General features: G+C 41.8%; 1 protein-coding gene across 1 annotated transcript in view; it reads left to right on the top strand.

The window, feature by feature from the left end:
- The window catches only part of LOC124008860 (circularly permutated Ras protein 1-like), a 53,813-nt gene that overhangs the window by 14,351 nt on the left and 25,353 nt on the right, over nt 1-14,109 (top strand). The gene's annotated exons all lie outside the window — the stretch shown is intronic.

The raw sequence follows: 14,109 nt of genomic DNA, 5'->3' as shown, positions 1-14,109 counted from the left end.
GTCTGATGGTCTGGTGATAGAAGCTGTTCAACAGTCTGATGGTCTGGTAATAGAAGCTGTTCAACAGTCTGATGGTGATAGAAGCTGTTCAACAGTCTGATGGTCTGGTAATAGAAGCTGTTCAACAGTCTGATGGTGATAGAAGCTGTTCAACAGTCTGATGGTGGATAGAAGCTGTTCAACAGTCTGATGGTCTGGATAGAAGCTGTTCAACAGTCTGATGGTCTGGTAATAGAAGCTGTTCAACAGTCTGATGGTGATAGAAGCTGTTCAACAGTCTGATGGTGATAGAAGCTGTTCAACAGTCTGATGGTGATAGAAGCTGTTCAACAGTCTGATGGTGATAGAAGCTGTTCAACAGTCTGATGGTGATAGAAGCTGTTCAACAGTCTGATGGTGATAAGCTGTTCAACAGAAGCTGTTCAACAGTCTGATGGTGATAGAAGCTGTTCAACAGTCTGATGGTCTGGTGATAGAAGCTGTTCAACAGTCTGATGATAGTCTGGTGATAGAAGCTGTTCAACAGTCTGATGGTGATAGAAGCTGTTCAACAGTCTGATGGTGATAGAAGCTGTTCAACAGTCTGATGGTGATAGAAGCTGTTCAACAGTCTGATGGAAGCTGTTCAACAGTCTGATGGTGATAGAAGCTGTTCAACAGTCTGATGGTGATAGAAGCTGTTCAACAGTCTGATGGTAGCTGATAGAAGCTGTTCAACAGTCTGATAGAAGCTGTTCAACAGTCTGATGGTGATAGAAGCTGTTCAACAGTCTGATGGTGATAGTTCAACAGCTGATGGTGATTCAACAGTCTGATGGTGATAGAAGCTGTTCAACAGTCTGATGGTCTGGTAATAGAAGCTGTTCAACAGTCTGATGAAGCTGATAGAAGCTGTTCAACAGTCTGATGGTGATAGAAGCTGTTCAACAGTCTGATGGTGATAGAAGCTGTTCAACAGTCTGATGTCTGGTGATAGAAGCTGTTCAACAGTCTGATGGTGATAGAAGCTGTTCAACAGTCTGATGGTGATAGAAGCTGTTCAACAGTCTGATGGTAATAGAAGCTGTTCAACAGTCTGATGGTGATAGAAGCTGTTCAACAGTCTGATAGAAGCTGTTCAACAGTCTGATGGTGATAGAAGCTGTTCAACAGTCTGATGGTGATAGAAGCTGTTCAACAGTCTGATGGTGATAGAAGCTGTTCAACAGTCTGATGGTGATAGAAGCTGTTCAACAGTCTGATGGTAATAGAAGCTGTTCAACAGTCTGATGGTGATAGAAGCTGTTCAACAGTCTGATGGTCTGGTAATAGAAGCTGTTCAACAGTCTGATGGTCTGGTAATAGAAGCTGTTCAACAGTCTGATGGTAATAGAAGCTGTTCAACAGTCTGATGGTCTGGTAATAGAAGCTGTTCAACAGTCTGATGGTAATAGAAGCTGTTCAACAGTCTGATGGTGATAGAAGCTGTTCAACAGTCTGATGGTGATAGAAGCTGTTCAACAGTCTGGTGGTCTGGTAATAGAAGCTGTTCAACAGTCTGATGGTAATAGAAGCTGTTCAACAGTCTGATGGTGATAGAAGCTGTTCAACAGTCTGATGGTGATAGAAGCTGTTCAACAGTCTGATGGTAATAGAAGCTGTTCAACAGTCTGATGGTGATAGAAGCTGTTCAACAGTCTGATAGAAGCTGTTCAACAGTCTGATGGTGATAGAAGCTGTTCAACAGTCTGATAGAAGCTGTTCAACAGTCTGATGGTAATAGAAGCTGTTCAACAGTGATAGAAGCTGTTCAACAGTCTGATGGTGATAGAAGCTGTTCAACAGTCTGATGGTAATAGAAGCTGTTCAACAGTCTGATGGTCTGGTAATAGAAGCTGTTCAACAGTCTGATGGTGATAGAAGCTGTTCAACAGTCTGATGGTCTGGTGATAGAAGCTGTTCAACAGTCTGATGGTCTGGTAATAGAAGCTGTTCAACAGTCTGATGGTGATAGAAGCTGTTCAACAGTCTGATGGTCTGGTAATAGAAGCTGTTCAACAGTCTGATGGTGATAGAAGCTGTTCAACAGTCTGATGGCCTGGTCATAGAAGCTGTTCAACAGTCTGATGGTCTGGTAATAGAAGCTGTTCAACAGTCTGATGGTAATAGAAGCTGTTCAACAGTCTGATGGTGATAGAAGCTGTTCAACAGTCTGATGGTCTGGATAGAAGCTGTTCAACAGTCTGATGGTAATAGAAGCTGTTCAACAGTCTGTTCAACAGTCTGATGGTGCTGTCCAACAGAAGCTGTTCAATAGTCTGATGGTGATAGAAGCTGTTCAATAGTCTGATGGTCTGGTTATAGAAGCTGTTCAACAGTCTGATGGAGATAGAAGCTGTTCAACAGTCTGATAGAAGCTGTTCAACAGTCTGATGGTGATAGAAGCTGTTCAACAGTCTGATGGTGATAGAAGCTGTTCAACAGTCTGATGGTGATAGAAGCTGTTCAACAGTCTGATGGTGATAGTAGCTGTTCAACAGTCTGATGGTGATAGAAGCTGTTCAACAGTCTGATGGTGATAGAAGCTGTTCAACAGTCTGATAGAAGCTGTTCAACAGTCTGATGGTAATAGAAGCTGTTCAACAGTCTGATGGTGATATAAGCTGTTCAACAGTCTGATAGAAGCTGTTCAACAGTCTGATGGTCTGGTAATAGAAGCTGTTCAACAGTCTGATGGTAATAGAAGCTGTTCAACAGTCTGATGGTGATAGAAGCTGTTCAACAGTCTGATGGTCTGGTAATAGAAGCTGTTCAACAGTCTGATGGTAATAGAAGCTGTTCAACAGTCTGATGGAGATAGAAGCTGTTCAACAGTCTGATGGTCTGGTAATAGAAGCTGTTCAACAGTTTGATAGTAATAGAAGCTGTTCAACAGTCTGATGGTCTGGTAATAGAAGCTGTTCAACAGTCTGATGGTAATAGAAGCTGTTCAACAGTCTGATGGTGATAGAAGCTGTTCAACAGTCTGATGGTGATAGAAGCTGTTTAACAGTCTGATGGTCTGGTAATAGAAGCTGTTCAACAGTCTGATGGTAATAGAAGCTGTTCAACAGTCTGATGGTGATAGAAGCTGTTCAATAGTCTGATGGTCTGGTTATAGAAGCTGTTCAACAGTCTGATGGAGATAGAATCTGTTCAACAGTCTGATAGAAGCTGTTCAACAGTCTGATGGTGATAGAAGCTGTTCAACAGTCTGATGGTGATAGAAGCTGTTCAACAGTCTGATGGTGATAGAAGCTGTTCAACAGTCTGATGGTGATAGTAGCTGTTCAACAGTCTGATGGTGATAGAAGCTGTTCAACAGTCTGATGGTGATAGAAGCTGTTCAACAGTCTGATAGAAGCTGTTCAACAGTCTGATGGTAATAGAAGCTGTTCAACAGTCTGATGGTGATATAAGCTGTTCAACAGTCTGATAGAAGCTGTTCAACAGTCTGATGGTCTGGTAATAGAAGCTGTTCAACAGTCTGATGGTAATAGAAGCTGGTCAACAGTCTGATGGTGATAGAAGCTGTTCAATAGTCTGATGGTCTGGTTATAGAAGCTGTTCAACAGTCTGATGGAGATAGAAGCTGTTCAACAGTCTGATGGTGATATAAGCTGTTCAACAGTCTGATAGAAGCTGTTCAACAGTCTGATGGTCTGGTAATAGAAGCTGTTCAACAGTCTGATGGTAATAGAAGCTGTTCAACAGTCTGATGGTGATAGAAGCTGTTCAACAGTCTGATGGTGATAGAAGCTGTTCAACAGTCTGATGGTGATAGAAGCTGTTCAACAGTCTGATGGTGATAGTAGCTGTTCAACAGTCTGATGGTGATAGAAGCTGTTCAACAGTCTGATGGTGATAGAAGCTGTTCAACAGTCTGATAGAAGCTGTTCAACAGTCTGATGGTAATAGAAGCTGTTCAACAGTCTGATGGTGATAGAAGCTGTTCAACAGTCTGATGGTGATAGAAGCTGTTTAACAGTCTGGTGGTCTGGTAATAGAAGCTGTTCAACAGTCTGATGGTAATAGAAGCTGTTCAACAGTCTGATGGTGATAGAAGCTGTTCAATAGTCTGATGGTCTGGTTATAGAAGCTGTTCAACAGTCTGATGGAGATAGAAGCTGTTCAACAGTCTGATAGAAGCTGTTCAACAGTCTGATGGTGATAGAAGCTGTTCAACAGTCTGATGGTGATAGAAGCTGTTCAACAGTCTGATGGTGATAGAAGCTGTTCAACAGTCTGATGGTGATAGTAGCTGTTCAACAGTCTGATGGTGATAGAAGCTGTTCAACAGTCTGATGGTGATAGAAGCTGTTCAACAGTCTGATAGAAGCTGTTCAACAGTCTGATGGTAATAGAAGCTGTTCAACAGTCTGATGGTGATATAAGCTGTTCAACAGTCTGATAGAAGCTGTTCAACAGTCTGATGGTCTGGTAATAGAAGCTGTTCAACAGTCTGATGGTAATAGAAGCTGTTCAACAGTCTGATGGTGATAGAAGCTGTTCAACAGTCTGATGGTCTGGTAATAGAAGCTGTTCAACAGTCTGATGGTAATAGAAGCTGTTCAACAGTCTGATGGAGATAGAAGCTGTTCAACAGTCTGATGGTCTGGTAATAGAAGCTGTTCAATCAACAGTTTGATAGTAATAGAAGCTGTTCAACAGTCTGATGGTCTGGTAATAGAAGCTGTTCAACAGTCTGATGGTAATAGAAGCTGTTCAACAGTCTGATGGTGATAGAAGCTGTTCAACAGTCTGATGGTGATAGAAGCTGTTTAACAGTCTGGTGGTCTGGTAATAGAAGCTGTTCAACAGTCTGATGGTAATAGAAGCTGTTCAACAGTCTGATGGTGATAGAAGCTGTTCAACAGTCTGATAGAAGCTGTTCAACAGTCTGATGGTGATAGAAGCTGTTCAACAGTCTGATGGTAATAGAAGCTGTTCAACAGTCTGATGGTGATAGAAGCTGTTCAACAGTCTGATGGTCTGGTAATAGAAGCTGTTCAACAGTCTGATGGTAATAGAAGCTGTTCAACAGCCTGATGGTGATAGAAGCTGTTCAACAGTCTGATGGTCTGGTAATAGAAGCTGTTCAACAGTCTGATGGTCTGGTAATAGAAGCTGTTCAACAGTTTGATAGTAATAGAAGCTGTTCAACAGTCTGATGGTCTGGTAATAGAAGCTGTTCAACAGTCTGATGGTAATAGAAGCTGTTCAACAGTCTGATGGTGATAGAAGCTGTTCAACAGTCTGATGGTGATAGAAGCTGTTCAACAGTCTGATGGTCTGGTAATAGAAGCTGTTCAACAGTCTGATGGTAATAGAAGCTGTTCAACAGTCTGATGGTGATAGAAGCTGTTCAACAGTCTGATGGTGATAGAAGCTGTTCAACAGTCTGATGGTGATAGAAGCTGTTCAACAGTCTGATGGTAATAGAAGCTGTTCAACAGTCTGATGGTGATAGAAGCTGGTCTCAACAGATAGAAGCTGTTCAACAGTCTGATGGTGATAGAAGCTGTTCAACAGTCTGATAGAAGCTGTTCAACAGTCTGATGGTAATAGAAGCTGTTCAACAGTGATAGAAGCTGTTCAACAGTCTGATGGTGATAGAAGCTGTTCAACAGTCTGATGGTCTGGTGATAGAAGCTGTTCAACAGTCTGATGGTCTGGTAATAGAAGCTGTTCAACAGTCTGATGGTGATAGAAGCTGTTCAACAGTCTGATGGTCTGGTAATAGAAGCTGTTCAACAGTCTGATGGTCTGGTAATAGAAGCTGTTCAACAGTCTGATGGTGATAGAAGCTGTTCAACAGTCTGATGGCCTGGTCATAGAAGCTGTTCAACAGTCTGATGGTCTGGTAATAGAAGCTGTTCAACAGTCTGATGGTGATAGAAGCTGTTCAACAGTCTGATGGTGATAGAAGCTGTTCAACAGTCTGATGGTCTGGTCATAGAAGCTGTTCAACAGTCTGATGGTAATAGAAGCTGTTCAACAGTCTGATGGTGATAGAAGCTGTTCAACAGTCTGATGGTAATAGAAGCTGTCCAACAGTCTGATGGTGATAGAAGCTGTTCAATAGTCTGATGGTGATAGAAGCTGTTCAATAGTCTGATGGTCTGGTTATAGAAGCTGTTCAACAGTCTGATGGAGATAGAAGCTGTTCAACAGTCTGATAGAAGCTGTTCAACAGTCTGATGGTGATAGAAGCTGTTCAACAGTCTGATGGTGATAGAAGCTGTTCAACAGTCTGATGGTGATAGAAGCTGTTCAACAGTCTGATGGTGATAGAAGCTGTTCAACAGTCTGATAGAAGCTGTTCAACAGTCTGATGGTAATAGAAGCTGTTCAACAGTCTGATGGTGATATAAGCTGTTCAACAGTCTGATAGAAGCTGTTCAACAGTCTGATGGTCTGGTAATAGAAGCTGTTCAACAGTCTGATGGTAATAGAAGCTGTTCAACAGTCTGATGGTGATAGAAGCTGTTCAACAGTCTGATGGTCTGGTAATAGAAGCTGTTCAACAGTCTGATGGTAATAGAAGCTGTTCAACAGTCTGATGGAGATAGAAGCTGTTCAACAGTCTGATGGTCTGGTAATAGAAGCTGTTCATTCAACAGTTTGATAGTAATAGAAGCTGTTCAACAGTCTGATGGTCTGGTAATAGAAGCTGTTCAACAGTCTGATGGTAATAGAAGCTGTTCAACAGTCAGTCTGATGGTGATAGAAGCTGTTCAACAGTCTGATGGTGATAGAAGCTGTTCAACAGTCTGATGGTCTGGTATGGTGATAGAAGCTGTTCAACAGTCTGATGTTCAACAGTCTGATGGTAATAGAAGCTGTTCAACAGTCTGATGGCTGTTCAACAGTCTGATGGTGATAGAAGCTGTTCAACAGTCTGATGGTGATGAGCTGTTCAACAGTCTGATGGTAATAGAAGCTGTTCAACAGTCTGATGGTGATAGAAGCTGTTCAACAGTCTGATGGTGATAGAAGCTGTTCAACAGTCTGATGGTGATAGAAGCTGTTCAACAGTCTGATGGTGATAGAAGCTGTTCAACAGTCTGATGGTGATAGAAGCTGTTCAACAGTCTGATGGTGATAGAAGCTGTTCAACAGTCTGATAGTGATAGAAGCTGTTCAACAGTCTGATGGTGATAGAAGCTGTTCAACAGTCTGATGGTAATAGAAGCTGTTCAACAGTCTGATAGAAGCTGTTCAACAGTCTGATGGTAATAGAAGCTGTTCAACAGTCTGATGGTGATAGAAGCTGTTCAACAGTCTGATGGTAATAGAAGCTGTTCAACAGTCTGATGGTCTGGTAATAGAAGCTGTTCAACAGTCTGATGGTGATAGAAGCTGTTCAACAGTCTGATGGTGATAGAAGCTGTTCAACAGTCTGATGGTGATAGAAGCTGTTCAACAGTCTGATGGTGATAGAAGCTGTTCAACAGTCTGATGGTGTGGTGATAGAAGCTGTTCAACAGTCTGATGGTGATAGAAGCTGTTCAACAGTCTGATGGTGATAGAAGCTGTTCAACAGTCTGATAGAAGCTGTTCAACAGTCTGATAGAAGCTGTTCAACAGTCTGATGGTGATAGAAGAAGTTCAACAGTCTGATGGTCTGGTAATAGAAGCTGTTCAACAGTCTGATGGTGATAGAAGCTGTTCAACAGTCTGATGGTGATAGTAGCTGTTCAACAGTCTGATGGTGATAGAAGCTGTTTAACAGTCTGATAGAAGCTGTTCAACAGTCTGATGGTAATAGAAGCTGTTCAACAGTCTGATGGTGATAGAAGCTGTTCAACAGTCTGATAGAAGCTGTTCAACAGTCTGATGGTGATAGAAGCTGTTCAACAGTCTGATGGTAATAGAAGCTGTTCAACAGTATGATGGTCTGGTAATAGAAGCTGTTCAACAGTTTGATAGTAATAGAAGCTGTTCAACAGTCTGATGGTCTGGTAATAGAAGCTGTTCAACAGTCTGATGGTAATAGAAGCTGTTCAACAGCCTGATGGTGATAGAAGCTGTTCAACAGTCTGATGGTCTGGTAATAGAAGCGGTTCAACAGTCTGATGGTGATAGTAGCTGTTTAACAGTCTGATGGTGATAGAAGCTGTTCAACAGTCTGATGGTGATAGAAGCTGTTCAACAGTCTGATAGAAGCTGTTCAACAGTCTGATGGTAATAGAAGCTGTTCAACAGTCTGATGGTGATATAAGCTGTTCAACAGTCTGATAGAAGCTGTTCAACAGTCTGATGGTCTGGTAATAGAAGCTGTTCAACAGTCTGATGGTAATAGAAGCTGTTCAACAGTCTGATGGTGATAGAAGCTGTTCAACAGTCTGATGGTCTGGTAATAGAAGCTGTTCAACAGTCTGATGGTAATAGAAGCTGTTCAACAGTCTGATGGAGATAGAAGCTGTTCAACAGTCTGATGGTCTGGTAATAGAAGCTGTTCAATCAACAGTTTGATAGTAATAGAAGCTGTTCAACAGTCTGATGGTCTGGTAATAGAAGCTGTTCAACAGTCTGATGGTAATAGAAGCTGTTCAACAGTCTGATGGTGATAGCTGTTCAACAGTCTGATGGTGATAGAAGCTGTTTAACAGTCTGGTGGTCTGGTAATAGAAGCTGTTCAACAGTCTGATGGTGTGGTAATAGAAGCTGTTCAACAGTCTGATGGTGATAGAAGCTGTTCAACAGTCTGATGGTCTGGTAATAGAAGCTGTTCAACAGTCTGATGGTAATAGAAGCTGTTCAACAGTCTGATGGTAATAGAAGCTGTTCAACAGTGTGATGGTGATAGAAGCTGTTCAACAGTCTGATGGTGATAGAAGTTGTTCAACAGTCTGATGGTAATAGAAGCTGTTCAACAGTCTGATGGTGATAGCAGCTGTTCAACAGTCTGATAGAAGCTGTTCAACAGTCTGATGGTGATAGAAGCTGTTCAACAGTCTGATAGAAGCTGTTCAACAGTCTGATGGTAATAGAAGCTGTTCAACAGTGATAGAAGCTGTTCAACAGTCTGATGGTAATAGAAGCTGTTCAACAGTCTGATGGTGATAGAAGCTGTTCAACAGTCTGATGGTAATAGAAGCTGTTCAACAGTCTGATGGTCTGGTAATAGAAGCTGGTCAACAGTCTGATGGTGATAGAAGCTGTTCAACAGTCTGATGGTGATAGAAGCTGTTCAACAGTCTGATGGTAATAGAAGCTGTTCAACAGTCTGATGGTGATAGAAGCTGTTCAACAGTCTGATGGTGTGGTGATAGAAGCTGTTCAACAGTCTGATGGTGTGGTGATAGAAGCTGTTCAACAGTCTGATGGTGATAGAAGCTGTTCAACAGTCTGATGGTGATAGAAGCTGTTCAACAGTCTGATAGAAGCTGTTCAACAGTCTGATAGAAGCTGTTCAACAGTCTGATGGTGATAGAAGAAGTTCAACAGTCTGATGGTCTGGTAATAGAAGCTGTTCAACAGTCTGATGGTGATAGAAGCTGTTCCAACAGTCTGATGGTGATAGAAGCTGTTCAATAGTCTGATGGTCTGGTTATAGAAGCTGTTCAACAGTCTGATGGTGATAGAAGCTGTTCAACAGTCTGATGGAGATAGAAGCTGTTCAACAGTCTGATAGAAGCTGTTCAACAGTCTGATGGTGATAGTAGCTGTTCAACAGTCTGATGGTGATAGAAGCTGTTCAACAGTCTGATGGTGATAGTAGCTGTTCAACAGTCTGATGGTGATAGAAGCTGTTCAACAGTCTGATAGAAGCTGTTCAACAGTCTGATGGTAATAGAAGCTGTTCAACAGTCTGATGGTGATAGAAGCTGTTCAACAGTCTGATAGAAGCTGTTCAACAGTCTGATGGTGATAGAAGCTGTTCAACAGTCTGATGGTAATAGAAGCTGTTCAACAGTCTGATGGTGATAGAAGCTGTTCAACAGTCTGATGGTCTGGTAATAGAAGCTGTTCAACAGTCTGATGGTAATAGAAGCTGTTCAACAGCCTGATGGTGATAGAAGCTGTTCAACAGTCTGATGGTCTGGTAATAGAAGCTGTTCAACAGTATGATGGTCTGGTAATAGAAGCTGTTCAACAGTTTGATAGTAATAGAAGCTGTTCAACAGTCTGATGGTCTGGTAATAGAAGCTGTTCAACAGTCTGATGGTAATAGAAGCTGTTCAACAGTCTGATGGTGATAGAAGCTGTTCAACAGTCTGATGGTGATAGAAGCTGTTTAACAGTCTGGTGGTCTGGTAATAGAAGCTGTTCAACAGTCTGATGGTAATAATAATAATAATAATAATATATGCCATTTAGCAGACGCTTTTATCCAAAGCGACTTACAGTCATGTGTGCAACAGTCTGATGGGTGATGGTCCAGTCTGATGGAATCAAGCTGTTCAACAGTCTGATGGTGATAGAAGCTGTTCAACAGTCTGATGGTGATAGAAGCTGTTCAACAGTCTGATGGTGATAGAAGCTGTTCAACAGTCTGATGGTAATAGAAGCTGTTCAACAGTCTGATGGTGATAGCAGCTGTTCAACAGTCTGATAGAAGCTGTTCAACAGTCTGATGGTGATAGAAGCTGTTCAACAGTCTGAAAGAAGCTGTTCAACAGTCTGATGGTAATAGAAGCTGTTCAACAGTGATAGAAGCTGTTCAACAGTCTGATGGTGATAGAAGCTGTTCAACAGTCTGATGGTAATAGAAGCTGTTCAACAGTCTGATGGTCTGGTAATAGAAGCTGGTCAACAGTCTGATGGTGATAGAAGCTGTTCAACAGTCTGATGGTCTGGTGATAGAAGCTGTTCAACAGTCTGATGGTCTGGTAATAGAAGCTGTTCAACAGTCTGATGGTGATAGAAGCTGTTCAACAGTCTGATGGTCTGGTAATAGAAGCTGTTCAACAGTCTGATGGTCTGGTAATAGAAGCTGTTCAACAGTCTGATGGTGATAGAAGCTGTTCAACAGTCTGATGGCCTGGTCATAGAAGCTGTTCAACAGTCTGATGGTCTGGTAATAGAAGCTGTTCAACAGTCTGATGGTAATAGAAGCTGTTCAACAGTCTGATGGTGATAGAAGCTGTTCAACAGTCTGATGGTCTGGTCATAGAAGCTGTTCAACAGTCTGATGGTAATAGAAGCTGTTCAACAGTCTGATGGTGATAGAAGCTGTTCAACAGTCTGATGGTAATAGAAGCTGTTCAACAGTCTGATGGTGATAGAAGCTGTCCAACAGTCTGATGGTGATAGAAGCTGTCCAACAGTCTGATGGTGATAGAAGCTGTTCAATAGTCTGATGGTGGTAGAAGCTGTTCAATAGTCTGATGGTCTGGTTATAGAAGCTGTTCAACAGTCTGATGGAGATAGAAGCTGTTCAACAGTCTGATGGTGATAGAAGCTGTTCAACAGTCTGATGGTGATAGAAGCTGTTCAACAGTCTGATGGTGATAGAAGCTGTTCAACAGTCTGATGGTGATAGAAGCTGTTCAACAGTCTGATGGTGATAGAAGCTGTTCAACAGTCTGATGGTGATAGAAGCTGTTCAACAGTCTGATAGAAGCTGTTCAACAGTCTGATGGTAATAGAAGCTGTTCAACAGTCTGATGGTGATAGAAGCTGTTCAACAGTCTGATAGAAGCTGTTCAACAGTCTGATGGTCTGGTAATAGAAGCTGTTTAACAGTCTGATGGTAATAGAAGCTGTTCAACAGTCTATGGTGATAGAAGCTGTTCAACAGTCTGATGGTCTGGTAATAGAAGCTGTTCAACAGTCTGATGGTAATAGAAGCTGTTCAACAGTCTGATGGGGATATAAGCTGTTCAACAGTCTGATGGTCTGGTAATAGAAGCTGTTCAATCAACAGTTTGATAGTAATAGAAGCTGTTCAACAGTCTGATGGTCTGGTAATAGAAGCTGTTCAACAGTCTGATGGTAATAGAAGCTGTTCAACAGTCTGATGGTGATAGAAGCTGTTCAACAGTCTGATGGTGATAGAAGCTGTTTAACAGTCTGGTGGTCTGGTAATAGAAGCTGTTCAACAGTCTGATGGTAATAGAAGCTGTTCAACAGTCTGATGGTGATAGAAGCTGTTCAACAGTCTGATGGTCTGGTAATAGAAGCTGTTCAACAGTCTGATGGTAATAGAAGCTGTTCAACAGTCTGATGGTAATATAAGCTGTTCAACAGTGTGATGGTGATAGAAGCTGTTCAACAGTCTGATGGTAATAGAAGCTGTTCAACAGTCTGATGGTGATAGCAGCTGTTCAACAGTCTGATAGAAGCTGTTCAACAGTCTGATGGTGATATAAGCTGTTCAACAGTCTGATAGAAGGCTGTTCAACAGTCTGATGGTAATAGAAGCTGTTCAACAGTGATAGAAGCTGTTCAACAGTCTGATGGTAATAGAAGCTGTTCAACAGTCTGATGGTGATATAAGCTGTTCAACAGTCTGATGGTAATAGAAGCTGTTCAACAGTCTGATGGTCTGGTAATAGAAGCTGGTCAACAGTCTGATGGTGATAGAAGCTGTTCAACAGTCTGATGGTGATAGAAGCTGTTCAACAGTCTGATGGTAATAGAAGCTGTTCAACAGTCTGATGGTGATAGAAGCTGTTCAACAGTCTGATGGTGATAGAAGCTGTTCAACAGTCTGATGGTGTGGTGATAGAAGCTGTTCAACAGTCTGATGGTGATAGAAGCTGTTCAACAGTCTGATGGTGATAGAAGCTGTTCAACAGTCTGATAGAAGCTGTTCAACAGTCTGATGGTGATAGAAGCTTTTCAACAGTCTGATGGTGATAGAAGCTGTTCAACAGTCTGATGGTGATAGAAGCTGTTCAACAGTCTGATGGTAATAGAAGCTGTTCAACAGTCTGATGGTGATAGAAGCTGTTCAACAGTCTGATGGTGATAGAAGCTGTCCAACAGTCTGATGGTGATAGAAGCTGTTCAACAGTCTGATGGTGATAGAAGCTGTTCAACAGTCTGATGGTGATAGAAGCTGTTCAACAGTCTGATGGTGATAGAAGCTGTTCAACAGTCTGATAGAAGCTGTTCAACAGTCTGATGGTCTGGTAATAGAAGCTGTTTAACAGTCTGATGGTAATAGAAGCTGTTCAACAGTCTGATGGTGATAGAAGCTGTTCAACAGTCTGATGGTCTGGTAATAGAAGCTGTTCAACAGTCTGATGGTAATAGAAGCTGTTCAACAGTCTGATGGGGATATAAGCTGTTCAACAGTCTGATGGTCTGGTAATAGAAGCTGTTCAATCAACAGTTTGATAGTAATAGAAGCTGATCAACAGTCTGATGGTCTGGTAATAGAAGCTGTTCAACAGTCTGATGGTAATAGAAGCTGTTCAACAGTCTGATGGTGATAGAAGCTGTTCAACAGTCTGATGGTGATAGAAGCTGTTTAACAGTCTGGTGGTCTGGTAATAGAAGCTGTTCAACAGTCTGATGGTAATAGAAGCTGTTCAACAGTCTGATGGTAATAGAAGCTGTTCAACAGTGTGATGGTGATAGAAGCTGTTCAACAGTCTGATGGTAATAGAAGCTGTTCAACAGTCTGATGGTGATAGCAGCTGTTCAACAGTCTGATAGAAGCTGTTCAACAGTCTGATGGTGATATAAGCTGTTCAACAGTCTGATAGAAGCTGTTCAACAGTCTGATGGTAATAGAAGCTGTTCAACAGTGATAGAAGCTGTTCAACAGTCTGATGGTAATAGAAGCTGTTCAACAGTCTGATGGTGATAGAAGCTGTTCAACAGTCTGATGGTAATAGAAGCTGTTCAACAGTCTGATGGTCTGGTAATAGAAGCTGGTCAACAGTCTGATGGTAATAGAAGCTGTTCAACAGTCTGATGGTAATAGAAGCTGTTCAACAGTCTGATGGTGATAGCAGCTGTTCAACAGTCTGATGGTGATAGAAGCTGTTCAACAGTCTGATGGTGTGGTGATAGAAGCTGTTCAACAGTCTGATGATGATAGAAGCTGTTCAACAGTCTGATGGTGATAGAAGCTGTTCAACAGTCTGATAGAAGCTGTTCAACAGTCTGATGGTGATAGAAGCTTTTCAA

Source organism: Oncorhynchus gorbuscha, linkage group LG21 (genome assembly GCF_021184085.1).
Source record: "Oncorhynchus gorbuscha isolate QuinsamMale2020 ecotype Even-year linkage group LG21, OgorEven_v1.0, whole genome shotgun sequence".
NCBI lineage: Eukaryota > Metazoa > Chordata > Actinopteri > Salmoniformes > Salmonidae > Oncorhynchus > Oncorhynchus gorbuscha.
Note: the sequence above shows the minus strand (reverse complement) of the source record. Positions and strands in the feature narration are given on the sequence as shown.